At 37.4% G+C, this 14,628-nt stretch overlaps 1 long non-coding RNA gene across 1 annotated transcript; it reads right to left on the minus strand.

The window, feature by feature from the left end:
* Positions 1–6,486: 6,486 nt before the first annotated feature.
* LOC139684828 (uncharacterized) lies at positions 6,487–11,018 on the minus strand. Its single transcript, XR_011699973.1, has 3 exons — positions 11,002–11,018; positions 7,641–7,698; positions 6,487–6,541 (listed from the first exon to the last, which is right to left on the minus strand). It is a non-coding gene; the product is annotated as an uncharacterized lncRNA (long non-coding RNA).
* Between the last annotated feature and the right edge of the window lie 3,610 nt (positions 11,019–14,628).

The raw sequence follows: 14,628 nt of genomic DNA on the forward strand, positions 1-14,628 counted from the left end.
AAAAAATAATTTCAGGCATAACATTTAAATTCTGCTTGAGAACTCAGCTATACCTATAAAACAAGTTAAATCAGAGCAGGAAAAAAAAAGAGGAGTAAAAAGCACAGCAGACTGTCTGTGACCAGTCCAAGCCTTCTCTCACAGAGACACATGCAAATTTATTTGGTTCTGCTGTGCTGCTGATTTTTTTTTCAAAGTATTGTATCCCACAGCCGCAGGCCACTCTCCAGGACAGGGCTCTTGACTGTAGAGTGGCATTGGTAAAATGTTGATGACTGGGGCCTCATGGGGCTTTCATAATGTTAATAATGATGATATGGTCAAAGGCACTGATGACAAGGCACTCTGCAGACAGAGACAAAGCTGTGCATCCAGAAATAATGCTGCACCACATAAATTATCAAGCCTGGGTTGCCTGATCTCTTTGCTTCTGCTGGAAGTCTGCATATATTTAGTTTATCTGACCTTCGTTCACTATGTGCAAGACATCAGTCAGTTTAAGCAATGCCACCCTGTCAGTCCCTGAGGTGAGCTGAGCATATTGATTTCCCTATGCATTAGATCTAACTCCAGAAATAAAAGGAAGAATCAGTGCAATACATCTATACAAAGGTGCAGGACTTGCTATGCCTAAAACCATGACTAGGCAACATGTAAGGCAGGTCCTCTCAAAAAGCCACAGGACACTGTGTTGTGCATGTGCCCTGCCGAATACTCTGACTTGTGGATGTTGTCAAAGTTAGGTGACGTGTGTCAGTCACAGAATAAAAAATGATGACACTCTGCTATCACCTAAAAGCAGGAGTGGCAAGAAAAAGAGTGTGTCCTCCTTCAGCACTGTTAGTTCACAGCCAGACCTTTGATTTGACCTGATGTGAATTTGGGGTGCTAAAAGCTGGGCACAGACCAGTGTCTTACAAGACACCTCATGGAAACTGCTGCATCCAGACCAGTTCCAATAGGGAACCTAAGAGCTCAGATGGCAATATTCCTATTGTTTGACCTGTCTTAGAACCCTTCAGGGTGTGGTTCGCAGGCAAACATGTAGGTATACCCCTAAAATATCTCAAAGAAATGTGCACATAATAAAGCACACTTTTCCAATAGATAGGCTCCTGCATTTTGTTTCAAGTACATTGAACGCAAACATACAGTTTGGATTTACCGTGGGATTATTACTGGGATATAGACTGAAACCTGACTGCTGAAACAGCAAGCACCTTAAAAAAACTGAAGAAAAAACCAAATCAAACTAACTCAAAGAAAAAACCCAACATCAATTAAATTACGGTGGTTTTAGCTAATGTTTACTCACAGTTACCAAAGTTGTGCAAAAACAGTAATTAAATATCTTTACTTACAGGCATGAACACAGTGCAAACATTTTTGTTTATGTATTTTAAGGGTCTCAACGTTCACCCAGAATGAAGATTATTAAGACAATAAAAATATGTCAGCAATTGTGTTTGTACTAATCTTTAAAGTCTCTGCTTAAACTGTGAACAGAGGTCAAGGAACTGCAAGTTTGAACTAGATCATATCAGATGCCGTCTGCTTTGTTTACAGTCTGTGTCTGACTCTTCACTCTCTTCCATTTTATTTAAAACACGTTTTTTATTCAAGTTCCTAAAATGCAGCATTCTCAAAGAACATTTCTCGTGATATAGAAGTTTTCAACATGGATGAAGGTAATGAAAATTTCTTTTATTTCCGGCTTTGGAGCAATTCACAGAAATGTGCGTGGTGACTGTGTGGGTTAGCAAACACAAATCATTTGAGATCTCCAGGCTCTAGACAGGTTATGTCTTGGCAGGCTTCTGTTTTGTCTTTCCAGATATTTAATAGAATTTGTATTTGTATTTTTGACAGCTGAATGCAGTGCTTCTGGGAGCTGTTATTCCATTGCAACCCTGTTTCATCCTCCTCTATATGCTCAGCCACCCTCCACCTGACGTGGGTAAGGATTTTAAGACCAAAGGCAGCTGCTTCAACAGGTGATCACTGCTGTTTACAAACTGGAATATTAGTTGAACCTGGACCACATTTTGTATTGCTTCTGTAGTGGGCTGGAAACAGCAGTAGCCCAAGTGACTTCATTGGTGATCATCTAGACGTTGACCATAAAGGTGGTGATCTCCAGGAGAGGGCTGGGACAGAGTGGCTGAATCCATGCCATCAACACTGGGACTTAGACCTGGTGCTTCAGTCTCTCTGGGAAAAAATACAATTGTCAAAGAAAGTCAATTATTCAATTGAACTCAACTCCCATTTAATGATAAAACCTTCTCACACATTAAAAATTATTTTTATTCTTCTTTATCTTGTTTACACACTTTTGATAGCTTCTCAGTTGGTTAAGCTAATCATATTGCTTCAATGTTCAAGGCAGCTCCTATCTAAGTCTTGTCCTGGTTTTAGGACACAGACTTTGAATTCAAATCTCTCTGTTGTTATCCACTCCTTGCTCACCTTACTGTACTGCAGTGAGACCTTTTTACTCTTTCAAATTTGAAAGTGACAATGGATTTGACTTTCAATGATAGCATTTCCTGAGAGTATGTGGCTACTTGACTCTCTTTGACCTTACTAAATTGTCTCTTGGATTCTACATGACATTTAACAGCATAATGTCTGACCTGAATAGTGTGAGAGGTGCCTATTTGGAAAAATTACGTTTTCCTCGTGGGGTAGTGTTAATGCATCTGCCAAGGGTGCTACTCTATGTGGAGTCCTGAAAAATAAAAGAAAGATAATCATGGCAGCTGGTTTATTCTATTCAAGACAACTTCATCTTTCAAAAAAAACCAAAACAACACCTGCCTTGGATATTTTAGGCCACTGAATGGGTATTGTTAGACAGTGGATTAAATGTTGTTGAACCTGTTTCAGCAATTTCCACTCACTGAAAGGGCGAAGGAGTCCTGTTGCTATAGGTAAAAGGGATTTGAAGCTTTAATGAATGCTGGCCACTTAGTTAGAAAAGGAGTGAGACACTGAAAGGAAAAACACAAAAAAATTAGATTTTCTTATGGAAAAGAAATAGGTACAAACCCACGCTAGGTCCTAAACTAAAAGACATTAAGGAGGATACTAGAATACTAACTGATAGTATCTGATTATTCCTCTGCTCAAAAAAAAAAACCAAACCCAAAAACAAAAACAAAGGTTTCTGTGTTATTGCAAATAAACAAACCAGAACAAACCAACTCAGCTCACTACTTGATCTCTTTTCCTCCCTGGAATATCCTAAAAAGCCCCCAATATTCTCTAGGCACTTGGACCAAAAGGAAGGCAATTATCTGTGCTACATCTTTTGGGAAGAAAGAGAATTTGTGTGGGCAGATCTATTCCCTGCTGTTCTACATTTGTTCATGTTTCTGTTGGGTGTATTCTGGTTAATTAAGCTTTATATAATTTGTTATTTAAATAATTGCTAAATTATTTAATTCTCAAGTTATTATAGGGTCTAGTTCTGGAAACAGGTGGAAAAAAGAAACAGCATCATTGTCCATGAAACAGTTTCAGTCAGTTTGTCACTTTTCTCCCATTCTCTTCCTCTTTTTTCCCTACCTCTGAGGAGATGGGTGATATTCCATAACTTAACTCCAATAATACATTTGCTCCAGTTATCTGGCCTTTCCCTCTCTCTTACAATGACCAACACTGAATCACTACTTGGGGACAGCTGGAAGCTTTTTTTCAAAAGAAAGGCAGAGGGAATATGAGCAAGGAAGCATGTTTTACAATCCACTCAGAAGACCAAAAGCTTTCTCCCTTCAACACATCTCCCCATGATCCTGGTTTACACATAAACTCAGGCTCCAAATTTAAAGAAAAAATAAATCAAGCATAGTTAAAAGAACTTTAAAGAAAAACCTTGAAAGTTATCTTAGCTTTCTAATATTTCCATTACTAACTCTTACGTGACCTGTGTCAAACTAAACATCCTTATTTAAAAAAAATATATTTGTCATTAACTAAACAATCCTTTGATTTCTCTCTATCCATCATTCTTACCTCTACACATAGTGGGTTGGCCACCTGTTTAGTGTCAGCAAAAGAGCCTTTTCCTTTCTTACAGGGAGAGAGAGCCAAGGAAATAATTACTATATATAGTGCACGTAACACAAATTTCTTATACTTTCCTATTTTTACTTTTCATTATAGACTCTGTAACTTATTCTTCTGGGTAATTTCATAGTTTGTGCCTTTGAGCATGGAAGTGAAATTAGAATTACATCACAGGTGTTGTTGACAGATAGAGAATTAAAACTATTTTTAGAGCTACCTAGCTAATAAGAAGTTTAATTGTTTATCACGAATATTCCTTGACTCAGATGTTGTGATAATTGCAATGGATGGTCTGAAGTACAAGAAACAGATGCCATAAATTACAAGATATTAAATGTTTTGGTGATGTTCCTAAAGTTTTACTTCAATACATATTATCTACTTAAAAGAAAAAGAAAAAAAAAGAGGAATAAAACATAAGTAGCTTAACATCTCAAAATTTAAGCTTTTCTTCAAAGACCTCTCTTATTGATGGAATTAAGTTTTATCCAAAATACCATTGAAATCACTTGATCTTTAGCACTAATAAATGCCAGAAAAATACTTTGAAAACACAAACCCCTTAGAAAACACATAGCACTTGAGGAAATTTCACTGGGAATTTTTAGAAATATCTGTCTCCTCATCTTGTTCACATTTACTCTTTATTCAGGTTGAATCACTTAATTTGTCCCTGGATGTTGTCTGGTCCAGTTTCCCATCAAAGCAGGGCTAGCCTCCAAGTAACCTCCAAGTTGGATGAGGTTGCTCAGTGTCTGGCCTATGACATGAAATCTCAAGGAGTAAACATTACAGATCTTCCTGAGGTGTGTGGGTGAGTGTAAGTGCATCCCTTAAGGAAAGCTGTTTTGGAGTTCTACCTTAAAGAGAACGGAGCTACCTGGAGTATGTGTGGTGGCTTGTGACCAATGAGAGGCTGTGGTGTATGTAAGGTGAATTGGTTAACCAATTATGTGATAGCTTGTTAGAGGTGACAGTGCTTAAAAGGTGTGGACATTACTGCGTGAGAGAGAGATTTACTAGGATGTGAGAGTCAGATCTAGATCTACTGATGTAATAGGAACCAACTTCTTCTACTATGAGCTATGAGAACTGTCTATTAACCTATCTTTAATAAACTCCCTAAGTTGAGAGCCTTCTGATCAAGCCTTCTGATGACTGCTGTGCCTGAGCTCTTCTGACCGTCAGTCCACACCCAGCTCGGTGTAGGGGGCTCCCCCTATACTGAGGTACCTGTGCCAGTGTTTAATCACTCCCGCAGTTATAGTTTTTTGCCTTATATCTGGTTAGCATCTCTTTTGCTGCAAGCTGGGACTGTTGTCTTTCATCCTTCAAGCACACACCCCTGAGAGCAGCATGGTCATCTTCTGAACAGCCCTCATTTGCAGCTGAAGACTGACACAAAATCCTCCCCTAGTCTTCTGAAAATTAAGTCAGGCAAAACTTTTGCTCTCAGTCATGGAATATGATACATGCTTGAGACATCTTCTGCTGACCTCTCTTGAGCTTTAGCAATATCTTTCCTGGACTGGTGTCCCAAAATGTGATACAGTAGTCCAGATGTTGCCTCATAAGTGCATAAAGTGAAGTTAGTAATACTGGTAGATGAATTCTGGCTAATGAAGCCCATCTTTGGCACACAGTGCTCATCTTACTCACAGTGCTACCAAAACTTAATATTTGTCTCTACAGTAACTCAGGTTCCAAATAGGCCAAACCCATCTTCTCTTGTACAGCCCAATTGAAATAAAATCTATGCTATCACTTCTTTAAAAATTGTTAAATAGATGTCAAATGTAATATCTCTTCAGAGATTGTCTGATGAGCAAAATAAATGTAATGTCCAAATCTAAGATCACAAACCCTTAAACCATGAAACATGCAAGTCGTGTTATTTCAAGAGCTCTTCTAACCCCAAGCCTCCAACCCTTCACAGTATGCATAAAGTAATGGTTAGTTCCAAAATAGCCTGGGATTAAAAAGTAAATCAAGCACTAGACTTGACACTGGTTTTATGCTGATGCTGTTGCTACTGTTATTCTGAAATGCTATTTCACTCTGAACAGGTGCTCAGGTGAGTGTACATATGGACCACTGTGGTAGTTTCTTTTTATTGGAAAAAGAGCTAGTGTCATGGTGAGCATTCCTATTCACACAAACTTGAGGTATTTATTTCAAGATATTTCATTAAGTTTTTTGTTTTTTGCACAGGTAACTTCTACAAGTAACAGAGAAACAGTGGACAACTAATTCTCCATTTTTTTTTCACATGTGCACTGGATTCTTCTCACTACATACAGAGTCTTCTCAATACATACAGAGTTTGTATGTAGTCCATTTAACCATGTTGTTACTGGTCTTCTGAAGAAGTACTGTCCTTGGACAAGATAATTTCATTTAATTTGCTTTACACTACCTTTTCTTAAGCATAAGCCTCTTGTCTCCCAATCAAGGTCTCAAACATCAGATTCTGAAAAAGGAAGATGATTTACTTAGTTTGCTATCACAGTTTTCAGGATTTAAAAGGCTGTCTGAATGAGATTTTATTCACGCAATATTTTTTCAAAATCTGTCTAGGCACAAACAGCAATTTTGACAAAATTCACAGTAATATAGGGATTGAACTAAAAATTTCACAGACCATCTGACAAAAGATTAGAGGGAATCAATAAGCCATTACTTTTATGACTCTGAAGCCAACCCAGATCTTGCTGTTGTAAGGAAGCACAACCACAAAATGAAGGATAGATAAGATTTTTACATTAAAAGGTTAAGTTCTATTCATGTTTATAACAACAGAAACTACAGGATTATTTGTCTCAATCTTGGGATAGCAAAACAGTGACTAAAGAACTGTTTATTTGTGCAGATAAACCTGTGTCATTGAAAGGCACATCGAGAGAAAGGACAGTCTCCACCATTAACTTTTGTTTGTCAATCAGTATTTCCATTTCCATCTCTTGAAGTTTAACTCTTCAAGTTCTAGTTATCACAATGGAAGCACATGTCTAGAAATGCTGTCAGTCTCATAGTGTCAAAAAGCATCAAAGACATTGAGAAAAATTTTAAAAATACACAAAGGCTTTTGCTGGTATACATTAGTAAATTTACACATAAATTGCAGCTCTGGAAAACCTGTTGGCTCAGTCAAACTCATGTAAATTATACTGGCAGAATCTTTCTGTTGGACCTCAGTCCTGTTTCCAAGATGCCTTAAATGGGAATGAAAACTACCTCAAAACAAGCTATCTCCCAGGAGTTTGAAACTGCTGATAAGGCAGTCAGGCTACTGGTGGCCAGAGCCTCCCAGCCACTGTGCCAGCCACACATCTCCAGAGTAGAATTAATTTACACTCTGCTTCACACCAGTGGCTGGATACACTCAGTGTCAGCACCCAGGGAACAGCATTTCAAAAATTCATGTAAATTAGTACAGATGTTGAGGGGGCAGAGGAGTTTGACTAAGGGGGTAAACAAGCACAAAGTTGCATAAAAAGTCAGAACATAGAAGCATCTGCAGAGCCCTGTGGAGCAGAAATAGGCATTTTCCACTCTTAAATGTAACTTACCCATAAGGACAGTTCAGTTAAAAGTTCACTTGGAGTAACTCTTCGGCCTAGATAAAACCTGTGAATTCACAGACAAATTTAGTGTCCATGGCTGTCAGTCCAGTATATTTAACACTTACTAACAATTAGGAAAAAATTCCTAATATTTTAAAATATAATACTGAGCATATTACTATGGTCGTCATGACAACAGACTACCAAGTGAAACAGTCTGAATTGTTTGCATTTGATCAATTAAAAAAGAAAATAAAACAACAAACCTGACTGTATTTCAGTTTCAGGCCTTATAAAAGCAGCCATCGCACACCTACTTGGTCATATACCAGAACAATTTTTACATTTTTTACCTAAAAAAAAATTATGAACAAAATATAGTGCAGAAATTGCTTATAATTCTTAAAAACCTAGGGAAAAAACAAATCCTAATTTAATAAGCCTTGCCAAATGTACAATATTCTCCTCATGACATAAATGTATTTCACTGAAACACTGTGGTCATATATTGTTAAATAAAATGCTTCTTATTTAATCAATCAGATTTGGAAAAAGTTCTGCCAGAAAGTCTATTACAGTATGCCCAAGTAACAAGCTCAATCTCTTTTGTCTTCTTATAGTCAACAAATATTGCAATGAACAGGTCCACAAACAGCACAGTCTTCCAGAAGATGGCTGTTAAGTGAATATCCAAAAATTAGGAGTATTCAGATCAAAAACATGAACTTAAGAAGAAGTGATTATTTTTAAGGGAAGAGAAACATATCTGATACACAGGGAAAAGCAACACTCCCTATCATGTGACTAGTCTTTTCAACCAAAACTAATAAACCCTTTAAATGTCACATATTAAATACATGCAAAGTAGTACTTCGAAATTACATTAACAGAAATTGCTTCACAACTTATTTCAAATAACAGAAAAATACAAGGAAACCACAAATAATTCATACTTAATTAACAGAGAGAGAACATATTCATTGAATAAAGGATTTGAATAAAATTATTGAATAAAGGATTTGAATAAAATTATTGTCTTGCATCTCAGCTCAAGTTTCCATGACAACTTTTCTTTACTCATGAATAGCAGGTTTGAAGTAGTACCAAAGTATGATTCAGATGTACTCTACATTTTATTTGAGTTTATCAGGCAAGCTTTTTAGTAAAGAGAACAGAAAATGCATGCTTATTACATTCATTTTGCAAAAGACATCCGTGTGTATTACAAAAGACCCTACAACTGTGATGCAACAGTGTGCTGGTTTAAAGGTGAACCAGCAGGGGAAATGAACTTACCACGAGAGAGATTATAAGTCAGACCTAAAATTTAATAATAATATTACAATAGCAACACTGACACACAAGGGAAATTGCTTTCAACTCACAATACCCCAGCAGTATAACCCAGTGTCCTGGGGCACAAACCCAAAGGGGGTTTGTTTGCCCTTGTGCTGAGACCCCTGTGGTTCCCCCAAGTCCAGAGCAAAAGGAAAAGAAAAACCTGTTGGTGCAGGCGAGGGCTGTGGTCTGGGCGAGAGCGGTGATCTCCTCCTGTCAAGGTCCTGCTGCTGCTCTGGATCCGACGAGAGGTTCCCAAGGTCTTCTTACCCACCACTTATGTACTCTCAGGGAGCACTCAGTCCCTCCCCCTGGGCGGGGACTCACACAATGGGTGATTAACTCTGGGAGCCAGGGGGTGTTGAGCTGTTGATGGCCCATTAGCAGCTCTGCCCCCTCAGGCTGGGTGTGAAGTGATAATGGCTCCCTGGGCAGCTGCTGCTAATGGCCCATTGACCTTGGGGAATGAATAGAGGGGGTGGAATACACAGCTTTGATCACCCCCACACAGGGTTAGCTGGTCCCTCCTGCTGAACTAGGACAAACAGTAATTTCAATTTAAATCGACTTCTAGCAATAGTGGCAAATACTTAAAGCCTATGCTTACAAAATATTTAATTACTGTAAATGAGACTAGTTAAATTTATTTCAAATATGAACAAGTTTTGCTTGGAACTGTATCCCCATGTTCAGTAAGTTTAATAATGAAACCTGCACAGGAACTAAACCCTTAATTTCCAAGTATTGGTATGTGAATGACCAGCAGTAGAAAGTGCAATGTCCTTATGTAAGCTGAGTGTTAAATGGAAATTAAAAAGTTCATGGTGAAGTACCTTTATTATCCTTCCACTGACTGTGGTGTCATCACATAAAAACTAGTTTAAATAAAAGTATGATTTGGAGGTCTTTAGTATTTCTGTGCTCCAAAATACCCAAACTTTTGAAGATAACAGGATTTTAAAAAAATGAAGTGGATTCATTATGAGGCAATGAGCCTTACCACATAAATAAATGAGCTGGACTTCTTTTTCATGATAAATTCCTCTTATACAAGCTCCATTCTCTGAGTTCAATGATTTGAAAACCCCCTTAGAATTAATACAGCAAATTTATAAGAGAGCATTTGCAATTATCACAAAAGAAGTATTCAGTTTTTCCCAAAGGATACATCTCTTTTTCTTTTTCCTCTGAAGACAGGTGCAGAGACACATGAGCTTGCTCAGCACAGCTTATTAGCTCATGCTCAGAGTCATGGTAATAAAGCCATATGATCTGCAGGCCAAAGCTGGGATGGTTCCAGGCAATGTTAAGTGTAGTCAGAAGAAATGTATTTGCTTTTCGTGTCTGTCCATAGAAATGTACTCACAGCCAATATTTCAGCTTCAGGTATTTCTTCTGGTTGTCTGCATTTTTAGAAGCTCAGCATGAGGGGCACTAGGAGTGAGCCTTAGAGCTGGGCACATTGAAGCATCATGACATTAATGCCCAGGAACAGGGCTGCTCATCTGAGTTTACTGAGTTTATGTTTAAAAGAGTGGTTGTGGACATGATTTCAATCTGAGGATTCAGGCGTTATTTCTAAATGTGAAGACCAGTTACCACAGGTTAAGAATAAAAGACACATCTACCAAAGTGCATTTTAGAGGACCTGCAAGGTGAAAAACACTGGCAGCCCTACCCAGGAAGGTACTCTCTTCACTGCCAAAGTGCATCACTCAACATCTCCCACTGACTGTACTGAGATTTCTCCTCCCACCGAGTCACCGCAAATACAGCTCACGTGTAAATATTTCTGTCCTCTCTTTGTCAGTAACATCTTCCTCTGTGATAGAGGTCTTCTGCAAAACCCTATCATTTAACTTTCTGTATCTGTGTAAGGAATCTCTTTTCTGTCACCTTGTGCTAATTAATATTTACTCACAAGAGATTATCACCAAGCACTACTTCAACCTGTTGCAGTAAAATGCTGATTTCAGGTGTTTTAGAGTGTTTGCCTGTGGAATTTGTTTGACCATTGCCTTTCACTTACTTTTGAAAGAATAGTTTCAAGCTTTCTTAACCAGCTTCTGTTGTCACCTTTTGTCCTTCTCACAGAGAGGTTAAGAGACTAGAATACAATTCTGAAGACAAAAAAAAGCAGTTTTGTCACATCACCTTTGTACCAGAAAAGGACTTTCTCTAATAGTCTATACAAAGACTTTCTCAAATAGTATTTAGAATGGCTGAATCACTAACATGAGTCAAAGTCACAAGAGTTAGAAGAAATCCCAATTCAGAACTGTGTTGACTGATCTCAACACCAGAAAACAATGCAGAAAACATGGAGTACAGCTGAGTTCTGAATAGCCAACCCCAGTATTTTAAAGGCGGGCCCAGTTGTCCATTGTTCTTCTATCACATATACAGTGATACTATATTATAAGTAATTTCTGAGGGTGGAAAATGTACTAGGAATACTACTAAATATTGCTAGAAAAACACCAAATGAGGTGTTATGTAATTCCTAGTCATGTCATCTCACTTCTATACACTACACACACCAAATGTATGAAAATAGGATTTGCAAACACTAAAATATGACAGTGTTCTATAACATCTGTGATTTTTTCTCTTACAGCATTTCTTATTGCATACCATGTATTCAAATTACTGTGCTACAGAGAAATTGTAAAACCATCAATAAATTACATAAACTAGTTTTTGGGTTTTTTTAAAAGTACAGTTTTTTAAAAAAAGTACAGTTTTAAGGCAATTTTTTGCTTAAAGTCCAAAGTAAAAACAAATACTGGATTAAATAATATTAATAATGGCTCATGAATAAAGGGTATTTCTGAGAAAAAAACACATAACTATATTTTACTAAAATGGAGAAAGCAGAGGAGGGGTTGTCATGTTCTCTTTTTCCTCTAATCATATGTTGTGTTTACAGGTTTCAAACTTTGGAATAAATCTCATAGATGATGAATAGGTACTGCACATTATCATGATCAAGCCACCAGATAAATTGTATGGGCTTAACCCATTTATCAGATAAATAATCTGCATGAATATAAATTTTATAATGTAGGCAGATGGAATGCAGAATGGATGAGTCTCTCTTTAGGTTTCACCTGAAAAACACCTCAGTGTTGCAGCGTCATACAAAGCATGACAGGTTGAAACAAATAATTATATTCTCTTTTACACAATGTAACAGTCCATTTCTATTTTAAGGAACATTTTTGTAAAAAAAATGCTAAGCATGTTCTTACCAATATTAAATATCAAGAGACTATTTGTAATGTTCATTACCTGTATGGACCACCTTTTACCATAGAGCTAAACCTACATCCTACAAGTGACCTTTTCTATCAGGACTGTAATGAGATAAACACATGGTGACTATTCTTCTTTAAACAAAGGCTTGATTTTGGTGTATTATCTGTACAGCAAAGCACACAAACAACTGAACTTCAGCAAAAAATCTCAGATGTTCCAGTAGCTCCATTTTGTGAAAAGAATTCCATTAACCATAGTGAACTGTATAGCAAGCTATAGTCAGAAAGCCTTGGCACCACTACTGCTTGGAAATCCTGCCTAAATAGAGACTGTCTTCAACATGAAAGTGACAAGGTCTGGCTCTGCATATATTTGATTTTATTTTCTTCCAGACTAGATAAAAGAAATCTTATAATAAAATGAAACAAAATAAAAACGCTTTCCAAGCTACTTTTAAATGTATTCAAAGCTGTTGGTGTTTGCATAGAGGAAAAAAAAGAAAAAAAAAGGAAGAATCACAATTTCTAAAGATTCCATCACTGAGGGGAAAAAAAATCCATTACTCCCCCACACTGTGGGCCTGCCCAAAGTTGTATCAAGCCCTCCATATGATCTTTAGCATCTCCACCATCTATGAATATGATCAAGAAGGTACTTGTCCAGTAAAATCAAGTTCATGGAGTTGTGTCCTTTTCTTAGAACAAAGGTCCATTTGTGAAGTTGTGTAATCCTTCACTTAGACCAAAACACACTATGATGGAATGACTTTGCATAAAAAGGCACATGCAAGGACACAACTTTTTCCATGCAAAAACACAATTTGGTTTATGATGTAGCACAGCAAACTTCTCTGAACTTCCCTCAGATCATTTCAGAGCAAGCAAAAAGGTATGTCCATTTTTTTTAATTTACTTGAACCTACACACTTTAGTCTTTCTCATGTACCCATCCTCCATCTTATTGATGATACATATGAGCTTCTGTTTAGTATTACAAATCAAGATGATTTTCCATTTTGGTCTATGCTGCTGCCAAGAACGAGTCACCTTGATCACACGGCTTTTTAAGAGGCTAGTCCTTGCTTTTTGAGCTGAATAAATTAAGCTTCCTACAATCCTGACCTGTCATGGCCTCTACGTAACATAAACACTGTTTATCTTTCTAAAATCAGATAAAGATAATAGACAAATGTTTAGTTTCTGAGCTGACTTACATTTGTGCAGATCTGCAGCTTTGAATCTGAGTCAGTAGCGTTATTCCAGGGGCAAGGTGACACAAGTTCAGACAGATTCCTCAACTAGAAACAGTTCTTTCTCTGAGCCTTTTTTAACCTAGGCCTAGAATACAGATATCCCTCTAAAATCCCCAAAGTTATGGCTTCCATGTTAGCTCAGATAGTGCTCAACACAACAACAACAAAAGAGAGGGGAAGGATGCCCAAGAGCTAATAAAATCATGATGTCCTGATGAAATCTGCTTCAAAGTGGATTTTTCTGGAGATGGTCAGAAAACAGCTTGGTGATCTGCACTATACAACCATTCCAGTAATTGTGTGCCTTAAATTGCTTCTTTAGATGCTATTCTACTCTGCACTTAAAAAAATCACATGAGTATTTAATTTTTCCTTCAGTAAGAAACTTATCTTTTATCTAAATGTTTTTTACTCACAAGCAAATTGGAACCTGTTTTTACTTTCAATTTTTAAACATTATGTAATAGCAATGTGAAGAACGTAGAAATATGTGAACATGTTTTCAGATTACCTTTAACATTCACATTTAATTGTGTCCCTCTTCTCTTAATTTTCAAATCTCTTGCTTTCTTAGACCCAGATCTTGCACTTATGTGCATTTAACCTTAAGCATACAATTAATGGCACTGTTATCCTGCAGAAATGCAGGTAACCTGATAACATTGGTTTTACTAGCTCTTCCAGTTTTCAGAAAACAAGTTCTTGGGCTTGAAAGTGGAATTTTAAGGATTTGATTCACATCTAGGACAGGAGGGCTGCATTCTTTTCTGAGTCTACTCGTACTCTTCTGAGCACTACTGAAAGTGAAGAGATAAGGGACAGAGACATATGAAAAAACCAGTCTAGATTTAACAAGAAATAGCAATTTGCAGCATGAGAGTTACTGGGTTTATCTATAAAGAATGAAAAAGGAGACAAGATTCCAAAAAAAGGAGAGTGTCTCCATGAGCAAGTTAGGATTTGGAGAAGCATCCAGAATGAGGATTAGGCTGTGCCAGAGAACATCTCTCTGGGCTTCAGCATCAAAGTTTGTCAATGTTTACACATGCACACCCTGATTCCTCCCTTTCAAGAGAATTATCTGATACTTTCAGGGCTGTGTGCTGTGGCCAATGACATCTCTACCCTGCTGCCTGAGGTTTTGCT

The sequence above is a fragment of the Pithys albifrons genome, chromosome Z (assembly GCF_047495875.1).
Source record: "Pithys albifrons albifrons isolate INPA30051 chromosome Z, PitAlb_v1, whole genome shotgun sequence".
NCBI lineage: Eukaryota > Metazoa > Chordata > Aves > Passeriformes > Thamnophilidae > Pithys > Pithys albifrons.